Source organism: Lissotriton helveticus, chromosome 6, assembly GCF_964261635.1.
Source record: "Lissotriton helveticus chromosome 6, aLisHel1.1, whole genome shotgun sequence".
Classification (NCBI taxonomy): Eukaryota; Metazoa; Chordata; class Amphibia; order Caudata; family Salamandridae; genus Lissotriton; species Lissotriton helveticus.
Window position 1 is genome coordinate 1165143742 of NC_136067.1, and position 17118 is coordinate 1165160859.

General features: G+C 48.6%; 1 protein-coding gene across 14 annotated transcripts in view; it reads left to right on the forward strand.

Annotated features, from left to right (window-relative positions):
- The window catches only part of AFDN (afadin, adherens junction formation factor), a 1642835-nt gene that overhangs the window by 185375 nt on the left and 1440342 nt on the right, over positions 1–17118 (forward strand). The window lies entirely within an intron of this gene.

The following is a 17118-nucleotide window of genomic DNA, read 5'->3' on the forward strand; positions in this document are numbered from 1 at the left end:
CACGCACGGGAGAAGAGAGGTCGGGAAACAACAGTGAGGGTAGCAAGAGGGGGTAGTGGCCAGGGAGAGCAGACCGACCACAGTGGGGGTCGGCTGGAGCAAGGAGGTCGAAGAAAAGCCAAATAGGAGAGCAGGATAGTCACCGGACGTATATGAGGAGGAGAAAAACATGTTGGGAGAGAAACTGCAGGGAACCCGAGACTGTAGCAGATAGGGGGTGGGGGGCGTTGCAGAGAGACAGAAGAGAGCGAGGCCACCGCGGGGGGGGGGGGCTAATTCTGACAGAAGGAAAGAGTCGGCCTAAAAATGCATGTCAGAAGTTACACTGAATTCGAGCAGGTGAACGAGAGACTGGCCGACTTGAAATACAGGAGGAGAGGTGAAAGGTCATGGAGAGGGAGCGTGAGACACCGAGTTCAGAGAAGAGACGTGAGAGCAAGCACAGAGCAAGAGACAGACGAGGGGTACCGTTAGAGAGGTGAAAAGCTGCAGATAGGAGGAGCGAGAGCCAAGACATTGGAGAAGAGAGACGTCAGAGTGGGCTTTGCACGAGAGACAGAACATTTAAGAATGTGTGGGGGGAGAGACGGGTGGCGAAATGACAAAAGAAGAAACCGCAGAGAGGGCAGTGAGAGGTGTGACGATGTGAAAGGTCGGTGTATTTTATTTTTATTTATTTTATGCGATTTTATATAGCGCGAACTTTACCTACTTCACTCTCTAGCTCACAACTTCACTCTCACTACCTCAATCACTCTCTATCTCACTAACTCACTTTCACTCTTTCACTACCTCTCTCTCTATCTCACTACATCACAACATCACTCTATGCTTATATCTCACTACCTCACAACATCCCTCTCCCTCACTACCTCACTCTTTCACTACCTCACTCTCTATCTCACTACCTCACTCTCTATCTACCCCACTCTCTCACTACCTCACTCTCTATTTCAATACCTCACTCTCTCTCTCTATCTCACTACCTCACTCTCTCTCTGCTAATGCAATAGGCATCACATATGCAAAAAAAGCTAATGCCAATAGAAATGACAATGCCATTTATTTAGGGATACAAAAAAGATTAAAAAAATAATGAGCAATACCAATAGCTCTACCTATAATATTGCCGAGACCATTGCATTGTAAATGCTTGTTTCTTCTCTCTTTCAAATGTCCTACCCCTTACCTTCCATCTTCTACATTCCTCCTCTGTCTGAGCACAACCTACTCTGACACATCCACCATTGACTTTTCTTTATTACAGCACATTTCCCAAGGCTCATTTACAAGATCACATTCTCTCCTCTCTCTGCTGAAAGTTATAACTATGGAAACTAACAATATCTAATCTCCACTAACTCCTGTATTAATCCCACCAACCATGTGTTTTAGTTCACCCCTCCAACTAATGATTCCGACCGACCACTTATACTTTAGTCCACCATAAAAAACCCAAATGACTGCATGGAATGGTTTGCTTTGAGTTTGCAAGACTCATCCCAATAAATAGCAAACATTGGCCAATAACACTGAACTAACCATCAACCTTGGGTCCTGGAGCAGCGTGCTGCCCGGCTTAAAGTGTTTTGATAGATCATCAGGGGTCGTAAGCGCTATAGAAATGCCATTACAATACAATTACAATAAAACCATGAGTTGACGATGGGCTACGCCTCTGAAAAGTCCCATCTCCCTACTTGCAAGGTAGGGTAGACATGATGCAAACGTGTGGGGGCACTCACGTTTCTCCTACCAATTGAAAGTAGGACTTCTCACCTATGGATCCAGCCCTCGAGGTTCTGCGCTTTAGCCTATGCATTATATATCTCCCCAGACGTGTACAGAACCCAAGACTTACCTGAGCTGTGCAGCAGCAAACATATATTGTAGTTACCAGACAGCCCAACGACTCTAGAACCAGCAGATTCTTTCCTCCGAGACTCTACAAAAGAACAGCACTGAGTTAGAGCAGACTGATTATTTTCGATATCATCCTACCCCCCCACCCTGCCACCTACCCTAAAACACTACCCTGTCTGCTTCTGCCAAAATGCTACCCTCTACTCTGCCACCCCTCCCCAACAAACTGACCACTACCATACCACCGTCCCTACTGCTAAACACCAGCCTCTACCACCACCATTGTATTTGGAAATAATCGGACCGCACACCCTTGCACTGGCACTTGGGCGGCAGACCCAGGGGGGCATTTATTTGTATCATATTGCCAGCCCAGGGAAATTTATTTTTCATCAAGTTTCGAGCCTGTACCGTGGGCCCGAATCCTGATAAAAATACATACCCCCATGGGCGGGGGGGGGGCCTGTTTTCTGTCCCCTTCATCCCTCTGATCTCATTCCACCCTCACACCCTAATATGGAGCTTCGAGACAGGGATTACCTACTTGTTGGTGTCCCTCCTGGTTTCCAAGATGCGGGCTCCTCTCGCCGTCTTCTGGTCTGGTTGTGGCAGCAGGTGGAAGTCATCGCAGAGATCCTTCAACACAACACGAAGAATGAAGAGCAGACAGTTTTTTTTTTGTTGAAGTATTATCATTTGCATTTTTATATGTTCTACATACGTAACATTAATGATGCCGAATCGTTATTAAAACAGTTACTCAATGGGCATATTGGAGCATCAGTGAGATACCCCCTTTAGTGTCCATAATCAACATCATGAAATGAGTCCAGCTTACATCACAGAGTCCATGGACACTGAAGGTCACATTCCAACCAAGCGCCGACATGTAACTGCCTCTTGCAGATGTTGTCCATAATCCCTAGTACGTGTTTGTTCTAAGTAATTGACAAAAGAGTGTCCACCAACGGATCAAGTTACATGTATAACAGTCTTAATCGTCTACATGCTACTTCATTTGTTTAAGAACAGTCATAATGGAAAAAAAACTGCAAACAACCTTCCCAACATAAACAATGAGGAAACAAAAGGGCCTTATGCAGAGAGGCAAAGCATATCCTAACAGATATAACTTGCGTGAGGGGGAGGCATAGCATAATGAAGTTTCCCAGAGGAAGGCTTGGAGCATTGGGGGGGGGGAAGAACCTCTAACCGCTGTCTAAGCCGCCTCTCCAAGACAGAGAGTGTACGGAGTACTTATTCCAATACCGTATTCAATATTATGCGGGCCAGCTCCCAGTGCTGTCTTGAAAGACACCGTGAACCTGACAGTTTAAGTCCCTTTGGGGTGAGGACCCTGCCCAGAATCCGATCCCTACCCACAAGTCGCAGGCCCCTCAGCGTTTTTCCAAGTCGCCATCACCTCCCTCTATTGACCAGCAATTGGGTGCTTTCTCATGCCTATAGATTCCTCCCAGCTGAGTGCCCTACCTTCCGCTCCAACCGACATGATGACGTCCCTGTTCCAGGTCTCAAATGCAGGTCCCTCTGAGATTTCCACTCCATCGCAATGCAACGTTGCGCCAGACCAGGCGTGAGATCCACTAGCCTTTTACCTATTTACGTTTTGGCGGCCTGGGAAAGAGACCCAAGAGACACGTCTGCATGGTGGAGGGCAGCACTCTGCCCAACACCGCAGCGAGCTTACCGAGCACGGCCCACCAGAAAGGCCGCAGGCCCAGACAGTCCCAGGTCATGTGGCCGAAGTCCGCATCTGGATATAAGCACCGAGGACAGCCACGGACCCCCCATAGGTCACAGTAAGGCGGTGAGGTGTCATGTAAGCATGTGCGTGTAATTGATCTGTATGTATTTGAGGCGTGTATTGTGAGAAATTTTCTTGTGATAGTACAGAATCCTTTGCCATTTCGCATCTGCCAGGATTCTGTCTCCGATCCTGTCCCATTTTGCCTGTAGCCTATGTAAGGGGCGTACAGACGCCGATTGCAGGGCCAAGTAAAAACCATTTCACTAGGTGCCCCGCCGTCCCAAGTGTGAACAAGGCATGCAATACTGCATACGACTTCGGCTCACCTCTCGCTTTGTTCCACAGCTGAGCAAACGTACGAGCCAGGGCCTCGTAGCGCAGGAACTGGCCTGGGGGCAGACCACATTCTTACATAAGCCCGTTAAATGGGAGCAAGGATTTGTCCAGAAAACAATTCCCAACATTATCGAGCCCAGCCTCTGTCCAGGGGGCCAATTGCTCATTAGTGAAAACAGACTGTGGATCGCCATGTGGCAGACCCACGAGGGCCAACATAGGCATGTACTTGACAAGTCGCCGTAATCTACTCTGGCAGCACCTCCAGGCTTGGAAGGCAGTGCACTGAAGTAAGGAGCTGTACGGGGTGGGTGTGGTTGGTATCAGTAATTTCGCCCCTATTAAGCTAGGGTGAGAAGCTGGGTGCGACAAGAACGTCCCATCCTCGTTCACGCCCTCTATTCATTGAGCCAGCCACTGTAACTGACCAGCCAACATATATTCAAAGTTTGGTACTCCCTGTCCACCTTCAGAGACGGGGCGTTGTAACGTTGTGAGAGACACCCTAGGGCGCCCATCGCCCCACACCAGGTCTCTCAGTAGGGTGTTCAGGGGACGAAACCAGGTGCCAGGCTTGAGAACCGGAAGATTGACAAAGAAGTACAATAGGTGGGGAAGCATGACCATTTTAGATAGTGAGATCCGGGACATCACAGGCAAATGCAGCGTACGCCAAAAGTGTATGCACGCGTGTAACGCTCTACCCAGGTTGCCTTCCTTCAGGTCATTGAGCGAATGGAATATATTTATGCCCAGGTATTTAAACGTATTCGGGGCCCATGATATGTCTGCCATCAACGTGTCTGGCCTGGGGGCAGGGCCCGCAACCGGGAGCAGGAACGTCTTCGCTTTGTTGACTCTTAGGCCCGATAGGCCTGCAAAATCTTCTAAAATACGTATAGCTGTTGAGGTACCCTCAACTAAATCTGACAGATATAACAAAAGGTCATCTGCGGAAAGGGAAATATGGTGCGTCCGCCCTCCAATATCAAGCCCGATCCCGTCCCCTCCCAGGCGAAGTCTCTCAGCAAGGGGTTCAATTGCCATGGCGAATAGAAGGGGGGAAAGGGGGCACACCTGCCTAGTCCCCCGAAACACCTTATACACTCTGGAGATTGTTCTGCCCGTTCTAACCCTTGCAGTAGGCGCCGCGTACAGGAGCCGCACCCATTGCACCCAAGCCTCTCCCAGGACCATGCGCATCATCACTTAGAATAGATAGTCCCACCCCACCGTGTCAAAAGCTTTTTTCAGGTCGACCGAGAGCACCGCGGCCTGAAATCTGGACGGGGTCTCGGAGTGGTAAATCACAGAGTAGAGCGTGAGAAGATTATAAGAGGTGTTACGGGAAGGGATAAACCCATTCTGATCAGTGTATTAACGTCCTCATGTGCGGTAACAGCCTACCTGCCAACACCTTGCTTAGAATCTTAAAAACCATGTTGAGCATGGAGAGGGGCCTAAATTCTTTAACTCCTGTCTCAGGAATCTTAGATTTCGGGAGGGAGGCCACCAGGGCTGCCCATGTGGAACTAGGCAAATTCCCAGCCTCGTACGAATCGGCGTACAGCCGAACCATGTGCGGCGCAAGTAGCTCTGCGAAACTTTGATAAAATTCGACCGGAAGGCCATCCGACCCCGGGGTCCTGCCAGGAGCCAACACATGGATGGCAGCCTTAATCTCCATCAGGGTTAAGGGTTCCCCAACCGTCTTAATTCTCTTTCTCTAACACTCGCAGGGACAGAGGCTCCAGGAATTCCCTCACCACCGATCGGGGAGCCGTAATCGGGCCCGCGTATAATTGTTCAAAAAATGTGAGAAAAGAGTCATTGTCCTCATCCTGGCTGTACCCCATCTCCCCGGTGTCTAGGCCAATTTGTGTGATGGGGATCCCCCTAGCTCCGGTCTAATTAACAGAGCTAACAAGCAGCCCGTCTTACCTTCCTCCCTCTGCACCTTGTCTAGGTAATCCTTGTGGTTATAGCAGCGCAGCCGCCCAAGTGCATCAGTATATTCCGCTCTTGCAGCCTGTAGTGCCACTCGGGTGGCATCCCCAGTACCCTGAGCGTTATCTAAGCCATTGATGGTCCCTTCCAAGTCCAATAGCTCCTGTCGGAGCTCTCTATAGGCTCCTGTCGCCTGTCCCATACAATGACCCCACACTACCACCTTGAATGCCTCCCATTCCACCTCAACGGAAGAGCCCGTGTTGGCGTAATGGGGAAATATGTATCTATGAGAGTGTGCAGTGACGTGCGTAAAGGTTTGTCCTCTAGTAGTGCCAGGTTAGGCCACCAAGTGGGGATCAGAGGGCGCCTTCTCAGGCATTGGTACGTCATTACCAACGGACTGTGATCGGACAGGGTATGTATTAAGTATTCATTATGGGTGACAGTGCTATTAAATGCGGGGGAACATTAGAATAAATCTAGACGTGTATGCCCCTGGTGTACAGGTGAAAAGAAAGAGAACTCCCTATGGTTATGATCTTTGAGACCCCAGTGTGTGACCCATGCACTAAACCCCAATGCTGTCCGGCGTGGCTGAGACCCATTTAAGGGAGGATTTGTCTGGTCTGCATCAAGTTCAAGTTCAGGCATTTGTATAGCGCACTACTCACCCAGAGGGTCTCAAGGCGCTAGGGGAAGGGGTTAAATTATTTGTCGAATAGCCAGGTCTTCAGTTCTTTTCTGAAGGAGATGTGGTTCTGATTAAGGCGGAGGTGAGTGGGGAGTGAGTTCCAGGTCTTGGCAGCAAGGAAGGAGAAGGATCTGCCACCCATGGTGGATTTCCGGATGCGCGGGACTACGACGAGGGCTTGATTGGACGATCTTAAATGGCGGGTGGGTTTGTAGAAGGATAATCGAGTGTTGAGGCATTCGGGTCCTAGATTGTAGAGGGCCTTGTGTGCGTGGGTGAGAAGGCGGAAAGTAATTCTTTTGTTGACGGGAAGCCAGTGGAGGTCTTTTAGATGTCCGGTGATGTGATCTTGGCGCGGGATGTCTAATATGAGTCTCGCTGACGCGTTTTGGATGCGCTGAAGTTTTTTCTGTAACTTTGTTGTGATTCCGGCGTAAAGTGTGTTACCATAATCCAGTCGACTTGTGACCAGTGCATGGGTGACAGTCTTTCTTGTCTCGAGGGGGATCCAGCGGAAGATCTTTTTGAGGATGCGAAGTACGTTGAAGCAGGAGGATGAGACTGCGTTGACATGTCAGGATTCCCCGGGCTGCACGTTGACATCTTTCCTCCAGCAGGGTGAGAATCGTCAGACGAGGGGACCTGCGGCAGCTGTCTTACCATTTGCTCCTTAGGACAGCTTGGGCTCCAGGTATAGGGACTCCTGTTTCCTTCTAGGTGCAGTTCAAACATCCCCACGTGTCGGCAGAAATGGCAGGCCCTTAGTGGCTGGTCCGGCACGTCCCGGTCACGTCAATAACCGCATCTGCAGCTGGTGCTCACGCTATGGGTATTTAAAACCCGCCTAGCAACACCCCAACTGCTTCTCATCACTACACAGCCCGAGCGGTCCTGGGGCACTTCTTTGCTCCCGTTGGTGCTCCGGTTCAGTGTTTCAGGACGAGAGCGAGACAGACTTCGGAAGTGAAGTGCTATTTACTTCCATACCCCCTTGATGCTTGTATTTATGGCCATACTATTTCTGCCCTGTTCCCTCGTGCAGTGATTGGGTTCAACGTCACCGGAAGGCTTTCCGGTTTAATACATTAAGACCATTTACGTTTTTCTTTTATTATTATTATTATTATTATTATTATTATTATTGTAGCATTTGAAGCACAAGACTTCGGCTGTGTATGGATGAATATGCAGGAGCTTGCCAAAAACTGTTGTTGTTTATAGAAAACGGTCATTGTTTACTTAAGTATTATGTTTCCTTGACGTATATATATATATATCTATCTATCTCCCTGTTTGGCTAAAGGATTTGGTACCGCTCCCAAACCTTTTGGGATTCCGCTTTTTGTATTAAAAATTCATAGGTTTAGAAGAAGTGTTTATCTATATATGGGTGCAAGAGTGTGAGTGATGTAATTATTCGTTTCTTTCGGTGTATAATTTTTCTGGAGCCTGTGTCTGACAAACAGTTCCTCCAGATATTTGAGAATCAGTTATGCCTTGATGTTGGGCACACGTAAGGTCAGCAGTTTTTCTGGTGCATTTGTGTAACTAGGAGCTGGTCTCCAGTTTTCCTCTGAAGGACTGCATCTTACAAAGAGGATTCCGTGACCCAGCGTTTGCATTCTCCATCAGCACGACGCGCACCAGTTGTTACTTTCTTTATTTTATCTTTTTATTTTAATTCTTTATTTTAGTTTGTGTGTTCCCAAACCACCTACCCTTGAGGTCATCTAAAGAGTACCAGTGTTTTCTGGTTCAGTACTCATTGGATGGTTTCTGGGGATCGTTGGGTTCCAGCTGCCTCTGCGAGTTTGAACAACAAATTTGTCTCGCCCAGGCAGCATGGCATCTGGTTCTTTTGATGCATCTGCCTTAAATGACACCTTGAGGGATCTCCAGCGACAGGGGCAGTTGGCGCGAGTGGAGAATCAAACGCTGCGGTCACATGTGATAGGGATGTACCAAAGATTAGATCTGATTCAGCTTGGGGGAACAGACACACAGACACGGGACCTCGCCCTTCCATGGGAGGCATGTATACTGTCCACACACAAGCATGTCAACAAGTAGCAGTCCCTTTAGCACCACCCGAGCTCTACCAAGGAGATCCACAAAAATTACATATATTTTAACACAATGTAAGTTACAATTTTTTATGTAGGCCTGCATCATTCCCCACTCCAGAGTCTAGGGTAGTTTTCGTACTGTCATACCTTTCTGGGGATGCTGCAGCATGGTCCACCACTTTGGTAGCCAGTGACGATCCCATTCTGTATTCTTTTGAGCATTTTGAACTGGATCTCAGACGCATTTTTGATAGAAGAACATCAACCCAGACGTGGCTAACGATCTCCTGGAACTACGACAAGGGAATAGAGACCTACTTGCATACTTAGCACAGTTCAATAGACTTGTAGTAGAAGCACACTGGCCTGAACACAAAAGAGCGTAATTGTTCTACCGTTGGTTGCGTGACAAACTGAAGGACATGCTGGCACAAGTCGTGGATCGTCCTCAAGACTGTGACGCCCTCATAACCCTGGTGTTACAATTAGACCACCAGCTGTATGAAAGAAAAGGGGAAAAGAAGCGTGCGGGAAACAGGTTACCACCCCATTTATTTCGCAACGACTCCCGACCATCGAAAAATTTGTGGGAAGCCGGAGAACCTATGCAGATTGGTTCAGTGCGACCTCCTCTTACCAAAAACAGAAAAAGACAAAAGACGACGAGACAACCTTTGCCTCTATTGTGGACTCAGTGGTCACTTTGTAAGAGACTGTAAAAAGAAACCAAGAAACTACCGGAATCCAACTACGTTCCGGAAGAGAGTTGGTGCCAACGCGAACCAAATTGCCACTACCCATGTCATCTTAGATGTATCCTTATCTGGTCCTACTTTTCACCTCCAACACGTGTCAGTCATGATTGACTCGGGGGCCACAGGGAATTTCTGTGACTGGGGGTTTGCTCGTAGGTATCACATTCCTATTCAAAAGAAAAATACTATTGAACAGGTTTGTGTGGTATATGGTTCCCCACTTTCCTCTGGGCCCCTGTCTCATAGAACTATCACTCTTAACATGGAGATAACCATGGGGCATAAAGAAAAATGCCAGTTCGACCTAATAGATGCTCCACAGTATGGACTAATTCTAGGTATTCCCTGGTTGGTAGAACACAACCCTACCATAGACTAGCAAAAACGGACTGTCCTCTTTCTGTCTGAGTAATGTTCTTGATTCTGTATGGGTCACACGTGTTCACATCCTGCTCCGATACCCTTTAATACCTTCCAGGCCCCAGGATTCCAAGCCGTCACCAGCACCCATGCGTGATTACCCAGTGCATACAAGGAATTTTTGGACGTTTTCGATGAGCAGAAAGCAGAGACCCTACCGCCTCATCGGGAGTTTAATTGCCGAATAGATATCAAACCTGGAGCACGAGTTCCGTGTAGCTGTATCTATTCCTTAACTGAGAAGGAGAACATCTTCTTGAAAACCTACTTGGATAAATACTTATCGAATGGATTCATCCGGCACTCTAAATCACCGGCTTCATCCCCACTTTTGTTGTCCCAAAAAAAGGGGGAGAACTTAGTCCCTGCATAGACTATCGCGCCCTGAACCAGGTGACCATTAAAAATAGGTACCCCTTGCCGCTCATTTCCAACATGATGGATCAAGTCCAGTCAGCTATCATCTTCACCAAACTTGATTTACGTGGTGCTTACCATCTTGTGTTGGCCCCATTACCTCTCTCCTTCATAAACATCAGACATTTGCTTGGAGTCCAGAAGCCGAGCAAGCCTTTCAACAGCTAAAAAAGGCTTTTACATCCGCTCTAATTCTCCTACACCCCGGCACCAGCCAACCGTTCTATCTGGAGGCCGATGCCTCTAATATCGCCCTAGGTGCGATTTTGTCACAGAGACACCTGGAGACAGGGCAATTACTCCTAGTGGCCTTTTATTCCCGTAAATTAGCCGAAGTGGAAAAGAATGACACCATTTTTGACAGAGAGCTGTTGGCGGTCAAGGCAGATTTTCAGGAGTGGAGGCACTTCCTTATGGGCACCAAACATCCTGTGACTGTGTATACAGATCACAGTTCCTGAAATCTATCAAGGCACTCACGCCCAGGCAATTGCGCTGGTCGTTGTTTTTTACAAATTTTTCCTTTGTGATCACCTTCTGACCAGGATGTAAAAACGGCAAAGCTGATGCTCTTTCCCGACCCACACTAGGGGCAGAACATACTAACGAACATCCCTTATTATTGGCCAGGACTAATTTCATCAACAATATCACTATCAAGGATACCACATGGACCACGCAAGCGCATCAAGCATCTGCTCAGGTGGACCAGGCACAATGGTTAAAAGAACATCCTGACCGACAAAAGATAGACGGTGCTCTCTACCATCTAAATCATCTGTTCCTTCGCACAAAAGATCTACAACAACAAGCCCTAGTATGGTGTCATGATTGACGTCTGTCAGGTCACCATGGTATCTCCAAAACATTGGAACTACTTCAAAGAGATTACTGTTGGCCAATTCTATGCACTGATTGTCAGCTGTTGAAAGGTGGATATATGACTATATGGTTACCCCCACTTTTTGCCTGGTGTTTTGCTGGTTTTCGACTTAGTTGGCCTGGGACCCTGCTATTCAGGGCCCCAGTCTATCTGCTTTCTCTATAAAATTGATACCATGTACTTTAGGTACATACCAGATTGGTTACTGGGTCACCCTTGTGAGCCCCTGTATAGTGTACCCTAGGTACCCAGGGCATTGGTGCACCCTAGGCCTACCAGGGGCTGCAGCATGTATTGTGACACCCCTGGTTTGCCTTCCAAACTGACACCACAGGTCTGTTCTTACAGCCTGGTTAAGGTGGTGTAATCACCCCGTACTTAGATTTAGTATATCTATATCTACCTTATATATAGACACATAGTAACCTATAAGTCACTCCTATGGCAGGCCTTAACAATCCTGGAGGCAGAGTGCTTGGTTTTATGTGAGAGGGTGCCCTAGCATGAGCTGAGTCCCTCTGCAGCTTTCGGAACCATCTCCTTATATCTGTTCTATGATATAGCCGTACCATATACTCTTAAGTGCATTATAGTCCTCGCGGTTAATGCTAACTTTGGTTTGGCTTTATCAAAACATGTCGTGTAAGGTGTCAAACACTTTGGAAATACTACTCCCCCACCAGTCCTGGTGGCGGGGGTAGCATTCCACCCTTCTGGAGGGAGAAGACATGTAGTTACTGGTAAACCCAGTTAAAGTTAAACAGCGCCTCAGCATCAGAAAATGAATGCTGCTGCCACAGACACGAGCCTGCCCTCCTGCTGCTGGACGAAACTCCGGCAGGGCAGGCCTGGACAATAGGTTTCCTGTCCAAGGAGGTGCTGGCACCTCCACAGACAGGCTTTTGTATATTGGGGCAGGGAGGGCTGCATTCAGTGAATGCTTTCCAGACACTGCCTGGGGCACATTAGATGCTCCATGCATTTCCCAGTTCAAACCGGTTGCTGGGGCACTCAGCCCCAGCTCTGGCGCGAAACTGGACAAAGGGAAAGGGGTGTAACCACCCCCTCCCCAGGTCCACCCATAGGAGGGACCTTTAACATAGTCCAACCCTTAAACTTAGTATAAGTATAGGATCTCAGTCCCTAGGACTTTAGATTACCCTGGATGAAACTCTGAAACATAAATCCTGGACCTTCGACATTCCATTTCGACTGGTAGACGGAAGACTTCTCCCTTGTGCTCAAGGAGTGACCACCCTGTTCAAACAGGCACCAACAGCAACTTTGCCGGTCTGCATTTTCGAGGCTCCCGCCGGATCCCGAAGAATCTGCGACACAGGACACGGACTTCCATACATCTCTGACCCCAACCTGCGCTCACAGCAAAGCTGAGACCCGTGGCGGACACGAGAGACGTTGGACCGGAACTCCTGGACATCCTGCATTTTGCTAACTGCATCGACTCCCGAGGTATCTCGCAGTTGTGCATTGGGGTACTTGAAGCCCCAGCCCCGAGCACCATTTGCACTGAAGCTCAGGCCCCGCTTTTGCATTTCAGCTTAACGCATCTTCCGGGTTCCTAGTCCGTCGGCTAGTGAGCCCCCTGAAGACTTACTTTTAAATCTTACTTGCTTTCCTGGTTGCTCCAGGCTTGCTACAGCTTCCCTACAAAGGAGAAGCACCACAGACCTTGCTGGTCTGCAACAAAGCCAATCTCGACATCCTGCGTGGATTGCGTTAGCCAAGGCTTGTTGGGTCCAATCTGGATACCGACACCTCAGTCAACTAGATCCTTCGTGGGACAGCTCAAATCCAGCTCCTGGTCGTCGTCGACACCTCCTGGACCCCGTGGCTGAAGAGACAAACTTCACCTTTTAACCTGAAATCACCCGACATTGGCCGGCAGCTTTCCATCGCCATCCTGGTCACTGGCAAGTGACCCAAGCTCTGTCCCTTCTGCTTTCAGGTTCTTTAGATCTTCGATCCACCCGCACTGGTCGCCTGCAGCACTTCTTTGCAGATCTCCATTGAAATCGACGACGAAACCTGACACCAAAAGACACCTATGCACCCGGCTTCCGTGGGTGAGGTAACACGAGTACTGGTAGTCTCGAGGGTATTGGCCCTTCTAGTGTCTAAGTCTAAAAGGGTTCCGTCGTAGTTCATTTAGAAGTGTCCTTAAATTGTACATTTTTAACTTGTTCGTTCTCCGCGGCTGTGTTTATACACTGCACGTGTCTCCCGTGGGCCTCCTACTTCCTAACCTTTGGTTGTTCCTAGAAGACCCAGCGATGCCCTAGGCCTGCTTTCTATCTCAGACGTGGTTCTTATACCACTATTTTAGTATATGGTTTGTGAGGCCCCTAGGGCAAAACGTATACTGTGTAACTTATCGTATGCTAATTAAGTTCCTTGTATTGTACTTTTACCTCTGACCTCACAAAGAGTACAGATGGGTTGTGTTTAGAATAAATACATATATATTTGATATATACCTTGTTTGGTGTACTTTCATTTGGAGCTAATTGGTAAAACAAGTTGCTTAATGCGCTCTCTGAAGTCTTAGCCTGATGACTGCTGGGCCATGCTACCATTAGGATAGCTTTCTATAAGGTTGTCTTTACAACTACCATCAATAAGGGTCGATTAGACTGGTGCAAGGTGCCCACTAGAACGAGTAGACATCATATGCCAGGCTAACTTCTCACATCAGCAATATGTCTAAACTTGTGATATATGTGCTTGTACCAAACCTGAGCGACGAAAGCCGGCTGGATTACTCAATCCACTCCCAACCCCACCTTCACCCTGGCATTCCATATCCATTGATCTGATTGTCGATTTACCTTCGGACCAAGGGTTTACATCCATTATGGTGGTGGTTGATCTACTGACTAAGATGTGCCATTGCTTCCCAGCAAAAGGAACACCCAATACCGCTCAGTTGACTAAATTATTTCTACAACACATTGTACGACTCCATGGGTTGCCTTCACACGTCATCTCTGACCGAGATCCCCAATTTGTGTCCTATTTTTGGGAAGCATTTTGTACCTTACTCAACATTTCGGTGGAACTCTCGTCCGCCTATCACCCGCAGTCTGATGGACAGACCGACCGAACGAACCAACCAGGAAATCGGGCAATTACTGCGAAATTATGTAACTGAACAAGAGTTATGGGTTGATCACCTATGGTTAGCTGAATTCACCCACAATAACGTGGCAAATGCATCCACTGGTTTCACTCCTTTCTACGCTCTCTATGGGTACCATCCTAGAATTTTGCCTTTACTAGCCAAATCCTGTTTCCTTGAAACCCACATCACAGGGTCATGCTCTCCAACATTAAGTGCTAAAAGAATTAAAAGAAAATATGACTCGTTCAAAACTCATGTACAAACGGTTTGCAGACAGAAAGAGGAGACTGGCCCCCCCATACCAAGTAGGTCAAAATGTGTGTCCGCAAAGCACTTGCTGCTAAAAGGGTCTCGCAAATTTCAGCCACGATACATTGGACCTTTTTCCATTTAAAAAATCTATAAAAACTCTGCAGTACGGTTGGCTTTACCATCCCGCTTTAAAAATTATCCCACCTTTCATGTGTCCCTCTTAAAACGCACACACCCTGACACTCGACACCCAGCCCCACCGTTACCTGTGGAAGTTGCAGGTCAGTTAGAACATGAAGTAAGCACTATAGTTGATTCTCGTCGTACTCGGGGAAACTTTATATTATCTAGTGGCCTGGAAGGGCTATGGTCCCCACGAACGTACCTGGGAACCCGCTTCCCATAGTCATGCTGCTCGTCTTCTGCAAATTTATCACCAGCGCAATCCCCACAAACCTGTCCCTGTCCCCGGGCCTTGGGTGGGAGGTACTGTCAGGATTCCCCGGGCTGCACGTAGACGTCTTCCCTCCAGCATGGTGAGAATCGTCAGATGAGGGGACCCGCAGCAGCTGTCTTACTGTTTGCCCCTTAGGACAGCTTGGGCTCCTGCTATAGGGACTCCTTTTTCCTTCTAGGTGCAGGTCACACATCCCCACGTGTCGCCTTAGGGTGTGGGGGGTCCATGTATACTTGTTCCTACATATGGGGGGGCTCTGAATATGTCTCTTATTATTGCCCATTGTTTTCTTCTTTAATTGATCGTTCCCTTGAGCCTGCTGCTGCTGCAGATGATCCTTGCCGGCCCAGTGCGGCTGGGGCTGCACGCTCAGCAGAAATGGCAGGCCCTTAGTTGCTGGACTTGCACGTCCCAGTCCCGTCGATGTCAGCATCTGCAGCTGGGGCTCACGCTACTGGTATTTAAACCCCGCTTAGCAACGCCCCAACTGCTTCTCATCACTGGGTATCGTTGACTTCCAGCTGCCTGCGCGACTTCGGCAGAGAGAAGAACACGTTCCAACGTTCATCACCCCAGCTTCATTTCCTGACAGTCCGCCACACTATTAAACCCCCCCTGAAAGCCAGATTGCCCCTCAAATTACCCGCTTGTACAGCAGAAAAGGAATCCAAATAGCCAACCTGATCCCGGTTAGGTGCATAAATGTTCCCTAGAGTTTTTTTTAGTTTTTTTTTAGCAGAATTTTATATAGCGCGAACTAGACCCGAACCGAATCAGGTATCAGAGCGCTTTACATAGCACCAGTTACGTTACATGAGGACAGACACACATTCATTTTAGGCACGGGGAGATTAAGTGATTTGCCCAGAATCACAGGATGTTTGGCGTCGTTACCGAGACTCGAACCCAGTTCCTCCGAGGTCGAGCGCCCTAGCCGTTAGGCCAACTCCTCTCCCCCATTGATATGGTTTCTGAGCCATATGATAATTAAAATTAACTCTTGTCCCGCCAACCTCCTAACTACCAGTGCATATCTGCCTCCCACATCCATCCACTACCGCTCTACGGCAAAAGGGACCCCTGGTTTGACCCAGATGAGCACCCTCCTGGCAAAGGCTGAGTATGTAGTTGTGAAGACCTGGCCCTTCCATCTCCGTTTAAGCCTCCTCGCTGCTCAGGTGTATTTCTTGCAGGAAAGCTATATGAATATCCTGTTGTCTCTGGTATGAGTAAATATTATGGCGCTTTGCGATAGACCCCATCCCCCTGATGTTCCACTTTCGAACTGTATAACACTTTGAGACCCTGCCAATCCCACTGGATGTCGTCTAGGGACTGCCCCCTCAACGCCCTCCCGTATCTCGTAACATCCCGTCCCTCTGCAAACATAAAGGACCAACAAACCAACAAAAGGACCCATAAGGTGGTCAACTCCCCAACGCCAGGTCCGTCCGACAACCGTCAGCCACCCAAACATCATGTGAAACGGTTAGTATTAAGTGAGGCCTTAACCTAGTACGGCTTTCAATGGGGGCAGCCAAACAAAATTGGAGAGGGACGCCCCAACCAGTGAGAGTGCACCAGCCCCATGGGTAGAACAGCAGCACGGGGCCTAGAACAGACAACCATCGGTCAGTGCCCTTCCTAAATGACACAGCCGCCTTAGCTTTCCAAATACAACAAATATCGTCCGCCCTATTGGGCGTCACCACCGGCAGCTTCACACTGTCGCTATGGGAAGGGTCAGTTCCATCGCCATCTGTCCCTCTTGAGGAGCTGGCCGCCGCCTCCAAATCAGGACTCCGACTCTGCATTAGCTCCGCTGCGGCCCGCAGCCCCTCAGCTCTCTCCTCCGTATGCTATGAGGATGGTTTTGTTGGTGTCCCCCCGCGAAGTCGATGTCGCTGACGGTTACGAAGTTCTGCAGCATTCCGTACGAGGACTCCAGCAACCCTATCCCTAGGAGTCTTGTACCCTCTCCAGAGTGTAGAAGGGGGACTCTTCCGGCGCTGCTGTACTCCTGAGCCAGCCCTCCAAGAAGGACACCATGTCGCCACCCTCTGTCCCTTCCGGCAGGCCCAGGATTCTGATGATGTTTCTTCTATTGCGGCATCCTCCTCT